Raw genomic sequence first — 12,496 nt, forward strand, 5'->3', positions numbered from 1 at the left:
ACAGGTAGGATGAAAATTGACTGGCTCTCACATTTTGAGTGAGACACACCTAGGGCAATTGGATTAGAATAGGGTGGGAAGAACCACCATAGGGTGGATCCTGTCCTAAGAGTTATAAAAGGGACACCAAGCAGGAAGAATCTTTTCTGTTTCCATGATGAGGTTGTTCCCTGCTTGAAACTTGGAATTCATATCCTTGCTTCCAGCCCAGATGAATTAGCCTCCTGAAAGGAACTCAGACGGGACTCAACAAGGCTTCGTATTTTCAGGTCTGTGCCTTTTGGTGAGCTATTTCTTTGAGTGATCAAGAAACATTTCAGAGTTGACTTATATACTAGGAAATCTCAGTCAGCTTATTTCTAAATACGTATTTCTTTTAATCTATACATTAGGCTCTCTACTTGTGATTGCCATACTGCCCTGCCTGGCTTGGAACTGCTGACTGCAGTGAAATTTGTGCCATCTGGTGAAGAAGAAATTTGATTCCTGTGACTTGACAAGCTTGCTGCACTTTCACTCTGCTGATGTTAAGCGTTTCCAGTACCGCAGGCCCAGCAGAAATGTCACAGGGGCCAGCAGTGGACAGCAGGTACACCACAGACATCAAAGTAGTGAACGTGTCCTTTTTGTGGATCATTGATAACATTAGATTTTGCCTAAAGGAAATAGATGACTGCATTCAAAGTTCAATCTTTTCAGCTGAAGGAAATGATCAAGTGAAATGGTGCTTACGACTCTACCCAAATGGTCTTGATGAACAAAGCAAAGATTATGTGTCCCTATACCTGGGAATGATCTGCTGTCCAAGGAGGGTAGCTCGTGCAAAATTCACCTTTTCCATTCTGAATGCCAAAGGAGAGAAAACCAAAGAGCTCTCAAGTCCACAAGCTTATACATTTGTGCGAGGAAAGGACTGGGGATTCAAACATTTCATCCTTAGAGAGTTTCTTTTGGATCCAAACAATGGGCTTCTCTCCAATGCCAAGCTTTCCTTCTTCTGTGAAGTGAAAGTAGCACAAGATCCCACCAATAATTCCAGCCAGAATATTATGAAGCTGGATAAGGTTCCTGAGGGCTGCTTGGCAGAGGATCTAGGAGGACTGTGGGAGCGATCCCAGCTCACAGATTGTTGCTTGTGTGTGGCTGGCCAGGAATTCCAGGCTCACAAAGCCATCTTAGCAGCTCGCTCTCCAGTTTTCATGGCGTTGTTTGAACTTGAAAAGCAAAGGAGCAAAAAGAATCGTGTTGAAATCAGTGACATGGATCCTGAAGTTTTTAAGGAAATGATATACTTTATGTACACTGGTAAGGCACCAAACCTAGGGATCATGGCAACTGAACTGCTGGAGGCTGCAACCAGGTTTGGTCTGGAGCGCCTGAAGCTCATGTGTGAGAACCACCCCTGCAGCAACCTCTCTGTGGAGAATGCCGTGGAAATCCTCATCTTGGCTGACCTCCACAGTGCACCTCAGTTGAAAACCCGGACACTGGATTTCATCAATTTTCATGTTTCTGACATCCTGGAGACCTCTGAGTGGAAGGCCATGGTGGTGTCCCACCCTCACTTGGTGGCCGAAGCCTATCACTCTCTGGTTTCCATGCAGTGTGCATTCATGGTACCCCCATGCAAGTGTCTCAGACTGTCCTAAGACCCCACATCTCCATTTATGTTCCCAAAACCCTGGCCACATTTGCTGCCACTGAACCATAATATGCTAAGGCAATCCGTGGAAATTTCACTCTTCTATGTGGAAATATTAAATTGTGCCTCTCTAGGGGAGAGAAGGGACCACCGTCTTAAGGTCAGAAAATGAAATGGGATCTTGAGAATTTAGAAGTCGTGTATCATGCATTTTCAAATCTGTGTTTTATAATATTGTGCAAAGTGGGTTTTTACAATGTGGATGCCAAACTGAAACCAAAACTCCTGTCAATGTTGCAGACAGACCTGGGGTGGGGCTACCCTTAGAGGCAGGGATCATGAACTTCACTCTGTAAATGCAAGACTCCTTCCTGCCTTTCTGCACCATCATGCAGCCCTAGGCACCCCACTTGTAACAAGGGCTTTTTACTGTCCCTCACTTTTCTCTATTGATAAACCTGTGTCTTACATTATACGGTTGTTTGGCTCCTCATCCTTTTTCTGTATGTTAGATTCAGAAGCTAAGAAAAATTTCAGAGTGTGCTGATGATTTCAGGCCCATCCACAGGATGAACACAGTGGATGTACAGTGTCACTAATTAACATAGTAGATGGGAGAAATAAATGACCCAGAACTCAGGCTGCTGAAGCCAAGGACAATCACACAATGCAAGTCTTTGCTCATGTTGTCCTGTCCCAGTGACACAGACAGGCAGCACAAGCACTACAGCACATTCCCGCAAAATCTAGGCCTCTGAGAGAGCAGTGCAATCATGGTCCTGGAGAAAAAAAGAGAGGAAAATGCTCAGATTTATGAAAATGGCATAAAAGAGAATTAAAAGTAGAAGTGTTTTATGTATTTCAGAGGAATTCATGTTGAGGAAGCAAAATTTATTACTTACAACTGCACTGAGAAATGGCTGTTGGCAAATTCACACTATAAATCTCAAAAAGAACTTTCTCACTGTGAACATTTAATATCCATAAGAATAGAATACATATTTCTATGGTATTATGAAGAATAGAAGTAAAATTAAAAATGAAAAGGTAGTGGGTTTCATCTCAAAGTTTGGGCTTTTGAAAAATCATTAGTGGTGTTACTCTGGAATCACCTAGAATCTGTAATGGCTCAGAGCTTTTAAAAATATCTAAAGAAATGGATCCCTTTGTCTTGAACAGGCACAGATTTCAAAACATTTGTTTAATCAGGGATTACAGCTGGTAACCCTTTATGTGCTGGTTGTGTAAATCTTCATGAATGTCAATATTGGATAACAACCTGTATAACAATTATGCAGTAAAATCACTAAGAGTTCTCTCTCTCTCTCTCTCTCTCTCTCTCTCTATATATATATATATATATATATATATATATATATATATATATCTGTATATCTGTCTATCTGTCTGTCTGTCTGTCTGTCTTTCGATCTCTATCTCTCTCAGTCTTTATCATGGCTTGAACTCACAACTCACAACCTGGTTATTGCCAGGTAAGTGCTTCTTTGGCTCAGTTTACTGCCTGACTTTTGCAGATATTTGGCATACATATGTCCTATTCTTGTGTCCTTGCTCCTAGAAGTGTCCCTTTCTCACCTCAAGCAGGCTGAGATTGTTGAAAATGAGACAAAATAATTCACTCTGTGTGCATATTTCTTGAAAAGAACGATGGTTCTTAGATGTTGTGGGAATATGTGTTTTGGTATTATCACCCTCAAGTTTTATTTCACGTCCATTCTCTCCTCCTCATTCAAGAGAATAAAACAGGAAAAGCTTTAAAGGAGGAAAAAAGGAAATTTTTTATTAATTTTTTATGTGAAAACTTTCAGAACACAGATTCCTCAGCTGTCCATACCTGACTTACTGATTATGTAGGAGTCATCCCAGTTGCTTGGGAATCGCTGTTCATCCTACAAGGGAGAACATTCAAATGTTAATTTTTTTTCTTTCCAAATATATAAATAATTATTATCTTTTACATGAAATGTGGAAATTAAAAAGTATGAGTTTCTATCACTGCATCAAATGAACAACAAAAAACATTGAAAATAACTTACAAAGTGTAATTTCCTCATAGTGAAATGAATGGAGCAAAGTGGATTAGGGCAGAGGATTTTTCAGGGCAAGCACAGGTCTTCTCTGCTTCTCTGAGTACAAATATGTGTTACAGTGACTTATTGTCAAGTGCTTCATAGAAACAGAAGTTATATTGAATGTACAAATTGACCAAAAGAATGTTTTCCTTGCAATTCTACAGAGGAACCAGGCAAGAACTGCAGCTTAAGTGGCTGAAGGGCAACCAGTGAGATATGGCGCTATATTAACACTCTTGTGAGAATGACATGCCAGCTGTTAAGCATTAGGAGTTAGGACTGAGAATGCGTGTTCATTCCCCCAGTTGGTGTCACAGTGGTGAACTCTTGAAGGCTGATGTGCTCCCGTTTCCAGAAAACAATCATCCCTCTGTGATGTTGGGATTCGATGGGGGTTATTGCTAATCCAACATTACTAGCAGAAGACTTTTTTGAAGAAACCACTTGTTTGACTGCTTAATTCTAAGAAAAATATATGACAGAAGATGAACAAGAATTTGCCATAACTGTACAGGCATTCTGAAGCAAGGAAATCACCAACTGCATTTGGCAAGCACTGAAAGGCCTGCCAAAGTCCCCGGAGGCACCAATTTACCTGTATCATCCAAAGTTGTGTGTCACACATTCTCCAGCTACTAGTGACGGCATCTTGTGACACTTCCAACTCTTATGTGCAAACAACACACTAATAAATAAAGTATCTATCCAGGAGTCCCGGATGATGAAAGTGGTAGGAGACTAGTGACAAATAGTAAAATTGCATGAACCATTTCGTTTCCTTCATTCAACTCTAATCACAATATGACTGATTATTTATATGTATAGTTAGCATGTAGTGATCTCTCACTCAGAAAATCAACAACCCTAGGAAAACATGGAACAGATTTAGAGTTTTCTAACCAAAATGGGAAGCAACAGGAGCCAAATGTACCTGACCTTGAAAGCAGGCACATGGATTAGCCTTATCACACCTCTGTGGAAGACATCTGGGTCTAAATTCTTAGGTACTGTAACCCTGAATCTTTAAAGATTCTATTCCTCTTTACTTTCCATTTTGCACTTGTAATTCATCCTACTCTTGATGCTGTCATATTGCAATCTCAATAAACAGCAACTTACTAAGTATCACAAGGTATATGCCAGGCAATACTCTTGTATGTGTACACAAGAATGTGGAAAAATTTTTGCCCATTCAGTTCTAACACAGCTCTAGGGCTGGATTAGAAACAAAAGCAGCATTTTCCCACCTTTCATCAGCCTGGTTTAAAAGGCATTGCTACACAAAGAGAATTAGTGAAAAAATGTACAAAATGTTCCTACAAGGCTGATGACATTTTCCATGCAAATGGAATTCCACAGTGTATCCAAGGAAGAAACTTATACAATATTCTAAGAAGGGTTAATTTTGGAAAAATTTTACCCTATTTAAAAGGCACTTCAAGAGCTTCCATTTCGTTAGCTTTAATACTCTTTGTGTGTGCTGTGTGTGTGTGTGTGTGTGTGTGTGTGTTTATCTCTGATAGTGAGTGTTATGCTGATATCTATAAAAGAAGCTATAGAGAAGAAAATTAATTGCAAATTACCCATGATTTCTATTTTTCTTGTCATTTTGTACAAGAAAGTATCTTCTTAATGTAGAAATATCAAAATCTACACAACTGAATTACAACTAGTGCACATATCTTGTATAAAACTCAGAACCTAAAATTAACTAAGAGAGCACAGCAATGATGATTGTTGGGTATTGTACTGATATGGGCATTGAACCTATTTTGGTTATGCTAGTTATTGCATACTCAGGAAATCATCAACACTAGTGAGGGGAGATGTTTGGACCTGGGGACTCTTGTTCATGGTAACAGTGGCAGCTAGTGAGGCCAGTGGACAATGCTGAGAGACTCAGCAGTGTAGGTAAGCAGCAGACATCGAGGTCTTTACTGTCTGGCACAGAATGGAGAAGGATTTTGTCATTCAGCGCGAGGGAATGTTTGGCGGGAGCCATGTTGAAGTGAAGTCAGATGAACCTTAACCAGAACAGCTGCTGGCTTCCTTTAGAAGACCCTAGTTGGGTGCAGACACATGGAAATTGATTGGAATGAGTTTATTCCAATGAGTCTCGTCTTGAGGCAGGCTGGCTAATGCTGTCTACTACTCCATCAAAATGCCATGCCTGGTTTGAAGGGAAAGAATGGCAGAACTCAGAACACTCTATCCATAGGGTATCTAATAATGAATCCAGAGAGAATCCTGGAAGAGAATGATTTTTTTTATTCATTTTTCTTTTTGGTTTGGTATTTTCTTGTTTTATTCTTCTGCTTTTGATTTCTCCTTTATTTTGTTCTTAATTTCTGAGGGTGACTGTGATTCCTTACTTCCTTGTGGTTATGCTTTTGTTTGGATTTCAATTTTTCTCTTTCAAATCTCATTTAGTCTTCTGCATTAGTTTCCCCCAGTAGATGGGATCCATCTACCCTCTCCTTTGTTTGTAATCTCTTTCCCTTTGGCCATTGTTCATGGTACTCTTCTTGCTCCAAAATATATTTTGAATCTTAACCCTTGAGGACAGATTGGACATATCATGAATTCATATATTGTTTATGATTGTTTGTATTCTGTTTTATGTTCAGGAATTCAGTTCATACTGTTAGGAAACTAGCAAGTATCACTCCAGGAATTCAATTGAAAGAGAAAAGACATGAGAACACACAAATCAGACTAATCCTCTGGCACCCAGGCCACCAAAGCAAACCTGGGGGGAAATGAGGTTGGAAAATTTGAAAACCCAATGCTAGGTTACTTCAATGTGGCAACAAGGCAATTGAATGAGGCTGTGCAATATATTAAATCAGAAGTAATCTCTCAAGTAACCACAACTAACTACAGAGATTACCAAAATACACAACATTCTTAGTGATGTTAGTTCAGACACAGCCAAAAAACAGGCGAGTTTACAAGAACTGTTGAAGCACAACCTAAGAAATAAATGAACCCGAGATCTGGGGTGCCCTCACTGGCCTCTCTGCGTGTCTGGAGGACTCTGGATTTCTGCGCCCAGACTGCTGGAGTTCCCTCAGGCTTCCAGGTGCAGCGAAGGCGAGAGGTGGGTTTGAGGCTTCCACATTAGCCTCCCCATTCCAGGCTTCATTTGGAGACCTGCTGAGCTCCCAATAGGTGGGCTGGCCCACACAACCAGCCTAGCCCAGCCTGTTTAGCTGCCGCGCCTGGCCACAGGTCTGCAGAGGAGGAGCTGGGCAGATCTGGGGTGCCCTCACTGGCCTCTCTGCGTGTCTGGAGGACTGTGGATATCTCTGCAACCAGGGAGGGTCCACAGGTTCCTGAAGCACTGCGGCCTGTGGTGAGTACCCTAACCCGGCTGCGATTGAAGAACTGTGGAGCTTCCAAGGGGCAGGTGGGCGCACAGTGTCCCTGAGGCCCAGCTTGTCTGGAACTGTGGAGTTCTGAGCAGGCAGAGGAGGGCCACTGGTTCTGTAGGCCTAATGGCTTGGAGTAGCGCGGCGCCAGAGTCCCAGTAGCTCCAAACATAGAAGGGGATTTTCAACAGGTCCTGAGGAAGCTTTCAAGTAACACTTGAAACACAGAAATATAGGAAAATGACAAAACGAAAGACCAAATTACAACCTCAAACCTCCAGCCCATCTCAAGAAACCCTAGGAGCGATGTATATAGAAGAAAATATATCCCATCCACCTCATATATCGGACACAATAGCCACTGAAATTGACAAGCAACTCCAGGAAGCTTTAAAGAAATTCAAACTCGAAATAATCTCCCAGATAAAAGAAGAAATGATAAAAGAAATGAAAGAGATTCTAAATATATCTAAAGAAAACACAGATAAAAAATTGGAGGAACTAAACAAAAAGATAGAATCCCTAGACGAGCAATATAAGAAACAAACAGAATACATAATGCAGATGCACAGAGATATACAGGAAATAAAAAACTCCACTGAAAGTTGTAAAAACCGCCTTAATGAAAGTGAAGATAGAATTTCAGACCTTGAAGACAGGATTGCAGCTAGTGAACAGGAAAGGAAAGATCTTTTAAAAATAACAAGGAACCAGGAAACAACAATTCAACAACTGCAAGACGATAGAAAGAATAACATAAGAATGATAGGGATTAATGAAAGAGAGGGAGACAACATGAAGGATGTCAGGAGGATATTTAGAGAAGTAATAGCTGAAAATTTCCCAAGCATGAGATCAGAAACTGACATCAGGATCAGTGAAGCATATAGAACTCCAAACAGTCATAACCAAAATAAAACTACACCCAGACATATAATAGTCACCACCCCAGAAATCCAACACAAGAATAGATTATTAAAAGCTGTCAGAGAGAAAAGACAAATCACTTATAAAGGAAAACCTATCAGAATCACAGCAGACTTCTCAGCACAAACGATAAAGTCAAGAAGAGCATGGAGTGAAGTATTCCAGATCCTAAAGCAAAATGATTTCCAACCAAGACTGGTATATCCTGCAAAACTATCATTCAAAATAGATGGTGCAATACGATACTTCCATGACAAAGAACAGCTGAAGAACTTCATGAACACCAAACCAACCCTGCAAAAAATATTGAAAGACAGTTTAGATACACAAAGGAAAAAACCACTAAGCAAAGCAAATAATTAAACAGAACACAAAGATAAAGATGCAACAGCAGAGAGATAACATTCCTACAATTAACCAGCATTTAACAGTAATAACCATTAATGTAAATGGTCTCAATGCACCAATCAAAAGAAACAGACTAGCAGAATGGATCAAGAAACAAAATCCAACCATATGCTGTTTACAGGAAACCCATCTAACCCAGAAAGATACTCACAGACTGAAAGTCAAAGGATGGAAAACAATTCTTCATGCAGCAGGAATCCAAAAAAAGGCAGGAGTAGCCATTCTGTTTGCAGACAACGTGAACTTTAAACCAACAATGACCATAAAGGACAAAGAAGGTCACTACATACTCGTAAGGGGAAAATTCCAAGAGGAAGAGATAACTATCTTAAATATATACGCACCAAACTCCAGAGCACCCAGTTATATAAAACAATTATTAACAGAAATGAAAACTCAAATTATCAGTAACACAATTGTAACAGGAGACCTTAATACACCACTGACACCAAGGGACAGATCAACCAGACAGAAAATGAGCAAAGAAATAACAGAACTGAATCACACCTGTGAACAAATGGGTTTGATAGACATATACAGAATGTTCCACCCAACAACATCAGAATACACATTCTTCTCAGCAGTACATGGATCATTTTCTAAAATAGACCATATATTAGCTCACAGAACATATTTAAGCAAATGCAAAAGAGTTGAAATCATCCCTTGCATATTATCAGATCATAGCGCTCTGAAATTAGAAATTAATGACAAAGGATACTGCAAAAATCCCGCAAACACAGGGAAACTGAATAACACACTCTTGAGTAATCAGTGGGTCACAGAAGAAATTAAAGAAGAAATTAAACAATACCTAAAAGAAAATGAAAATGCAGATACAACTTACTGGAATCTGTGGGATGCAATGAAAGCCGTTCTGAGAGGAAAATTTATTGCACTGAGTTCCCACATCAGGAAAACAGAACGAATACAAGTAAATAACTTGATGCTACACCTCAAACAGCTAGAAAAAGAAGAGCAAGTCAAGCCCAAAGCCAAAAGAAGAGAGGAAATTATAAGAATCAGAGCAGAAATCAATGCAATAGAGACTAAGAAAACAATCCAAAGAATCAACGAATCAAAGAGTTGGTTCTTTGAAAGAATAAATAAAATCGATAAGCCCCTAGCCAACCTTATTAAAAAAAGGAAAGAAAAAGCTCAAATTCATGCAATAAGAAATGAAAAAGGAGAAATCACTACAGACCCAATAGAAATACAGAGGATCATCAACACCTATTTCGAAAACCTCTACTCTCAAAAGTTTGATAACACAGAAGAAATAGACAGATTCTTAGAAGCATATGAAGTACCAAAGCTAGATCAAGAGGATATAAAACTGTTGAATAACCCAATCTCTGCTAATGAAATTGAGAATGTAATTGGGTCCTTGCCCACCAAGAAGAGCCCAGGCCCAGATGGATTCACTGCAGAATTCTACAAGAAATATAAAGAAGACCTAATGCCAACACTCCTCAAACTATTCAATGAAATTGAAAGGGAAGCAATCCTTCCTAAGTCATTCCTGGAAGCAAATATTACTCTAGTACCAAAACCTGAGAAAGACCCAACTATAAAAGAGAACTATAGACCAATCTCCCTAATGAACACAGATGCAAAAATCCTCAATAAAATATTGGCAAATAGGATCCAGCAAATCATCAAGAAGATTATACACCATGACCAGGTGGGATTCATCCCAGGAATGCAAGGATGGTTCAACATACGCAAATCAATAAATGTAATCCACCATATCAATAAAGCCAAAAATAAGAATCACATGATCATCTCTATAGATGCAGAAAAAGCCTTCGATAAGGTCCAACACTTATTCATGATAAGAACTTTACAGAAAATTGGAATAAATGGTCTTTACCTCAATATAATAAAGGCCATTTATGACAAACCAACAGCCAGCATCATACTAAATGGCCAAAAATTGAAAGCCTTTACTTTAAAATCGGGTACAAGCCAAGGATGTCCTTTATCACCACTCCTATTTAATATAGTACTGGAAGTACTAGCCAGAGCAATTAGGCAAGAAAGAGAAATAAAAGGGGTAAAGATAGGAAAAGAAGAAGTTAAATTATCATTGTTTGCAGATGACATGATACTCTACATAGAAGACCCCCTAAACTCCATTGAAATACTCTTAGATACAATAAATAAATTCAGTAATGTGGCTGGATACAAAATCAATACTCAGAAATCAATAGCATTCCTATACACGAACAACAAAATTACAGAGAGGGAAATAAGAGAAACTGGACTATTCACATTAGCAAGAAAAAAAATGAAATATTTAGGAATTACTCTTACGAAAGAAGTGAAAGACTTATACAGTGAAAATTATAATACACTGAAAAAGGAAATTGAAGATGATCTCAGAAAATGGAAAGACATCCCTTGCTCATGGATAGGAAGAACAAACATTGTGAAAATGGCCATTCTCCCAAAACTGTTATACAGATTCAATGCAATCCCAATAGAAATACCATCAACATACCTTATAGATCTAGAGAAATCACTCCTAAATTTCATCTGGAACCAGAAGAGACCTAGAATCGCAAAGGCAATTCTAAGCAGCAAAGACAAAGCAGGAGGCATCACAATCCCTGACTTGAAGTTATACTACAAAGCAACAGTAGTAAAATCAACATGGTATTGGAATCAAAACAGAGCTGAAGATCAGTGGAATAGATTAGAAGATACAACCACAACTACGAACACACTCAACCACCTTATTTTTGATAAAGGAGCCAAGCAGGTTCACTGGAAGAACGACAGTCTCTTTAATAAATGATGCTGGAAAAACTGGCTCTCCATTTGCCGAAAACTAAAGCTAGACCCATGTCTATCACCATGTACTAAATTAAAATGTAAATGGGTCAAAGATCTGAATATTAAAACAGAAACACTAAATCTATTGGAAGACAAAATAGGTAGAAACCTTGGAGACATAGGAGTAGGTAAAGAATTCATGAACAGGACTAAAACCGCACGGGAAATACTTCCGAGAATCAATAACTGGGACCACTTCTTATTAAAAAGTTTCTGCATGTCAAAAGAAATCTCCAGCATAGTGAAAAGAAAACCCACAAACTGGGAAAAGATTTTAGTGAACTCTCTCTCAGACAAGGGCCTCTTGTCTAAAACATATAAAGAATTAAAGAAACTCAGACCTCCGAAATTCAAAGATCCAATCCTAAAATGGGCATCTGAGATGAATATGCAATTCTCAGATGAAGAAATACAAATGGCAAATAAATACATGAAAAAATGCTCATCATCATTGGTCATTAGAGAAATACAAATTAAAACCACACTGAGATACCATCTCACTCCTGAAAGAATGGCCAGGATCAAGAAAACCGACAACAAATGCTGGAGAGGCTGTGGGGAAAAAGGAACTCTCCTGCACTGCTGGTGGGAGTGTAGACTGGTACAGCCTTTGTGGAGATCTGTCTGGAGATTTCTCAAAACGTTGGGACCGGAAATCCCATTTATTCCAGCTATTCCACTTCTAGGCATATTCCCAGAAGAACTGAAAGCATCATACCACAGTGATATATGTGCACCTATGTTTATAGCAGCACAATTTGTAATCGCCAGATGTTGGAAACAACCCAAGTGCCCATCAACTGAGGAATGGATAAAAAAGTTGTGGTATTTCTATACAATGGAGTATTATTCAGCTATAAAGAAGGATCACATTGAGATATTTATCAATAAATGGGCACAGCTTGAGACCATACTCATAAGTGAAATAAATCAATCTCGCATGTGTGAATACCGAATAGGTTCCCTAATGTAAGTAATGATTCAAATATATAAAAATATGTGGTAATCATGATTCCCCATTAGGTGGCCTTGAAGCCTTATAAAGTTTTCACTCATTAATTAGAAAGGCTTTATTCTGGGCTTCTTGATATGAAAATATTTGAAGCTAGAGTATATGAAGTTTTACCCAAATATTTCAAGGAAAAAGACACTATGGTAACTACTATTAAGTCAGGTTATAAGGTGGTTAAGTACTAGGTTATTGAAACAGTCATGCT

This window comes from Cavia porcellus, unplaced genomic scaffold, assembly GCF_034190915.1.
Source record: "Cavia porcellus strain 051 isolate PalLab524CR breed Dunkin Hartley unplaced genomic scaffold, mCavPor4.1 scaffold_23, whole genome shotgun sequence".
In the NCBI taxonomy this organism is placed as follows: Eukaryota; Metazoa; Chordata; class Mammalia; order Rodentia; family Caviidae; genus Cavia; species Cavia porcellus.